Below are 654 nucleotides of genomic sequence, written 5' to 3'. Positions count from 1 at the left end.
ACGCTCACGCGCGGACACCGCCGGCACAGAGCGGACGGGGCCAGGCACGGGAACCGGGGTCGCGACGGGCACGCGGCGGCGACACGCCGGGAGAGCACAACGCCCCGGATCCGGGACCGGGGCGGGGGACGAAGCCACACGGCTCGAGACGGAGGAGACGATGCGGGCAAGCCTCTGGCACGGCGAGCAGGAGGGAGGCGCGGGAACCCGGGACGACATCGCGCAGGCACGCGAGGCGGCGCCCAGCGGGAGGAGACACGTCACGCCGGCTTCGGGCCCCCGGACGGCCAACTCCCGAGCGAGGGACGCACGCGGGAATCTCACCGCCACCGCCCCCGTGGCGTACCGGCGGTCCCGCTGGCAGGAGCCCTCGCGTCGTGAGCAAAACCGATCCGGGAAGACCCTTCAAAAGCCACCGCCGCCGCGACGACGTGCCTCCCCCACACCGGGAGGGCAGCCTCACGAGCCGAGCGCCGTCCCCCCCCACCAAGAGAACACACCACACACGCCCAACTCGACCGTCCGCCGGTGGCCGGCCACCAAGGCCAAACCGGTGAGGATCGCGGAAGGCTGATGCGGGTGAGGAGGGCATGCCGGAAGCCCAATAAGAGCAGCGGGGAGGGTCATCGGGTCGGGTCACCGGGGTGAGAGGCG

This window comes from Dipodomys merriami, unplaced genomic scaffold (assembly GCF_024711535.1).
Source record: "Dipodomys merriami isolate MVZ:Mamm:240054 unplaced genomic scaffold, mDipMer1.0.p SCAF_1768, whole genome shotgun sequence".
Lineage (NCBI taxonomy): Eukaryota > Metazoa > Chordata > Mammalia > Rodentia > Heteromyidae > Dipodomys > Dipodomys merriami.
The sequence above is the reverse complement of the archived record's forward strand: the minus strand, read 5'-3'. Positions refer to the sequence as shown.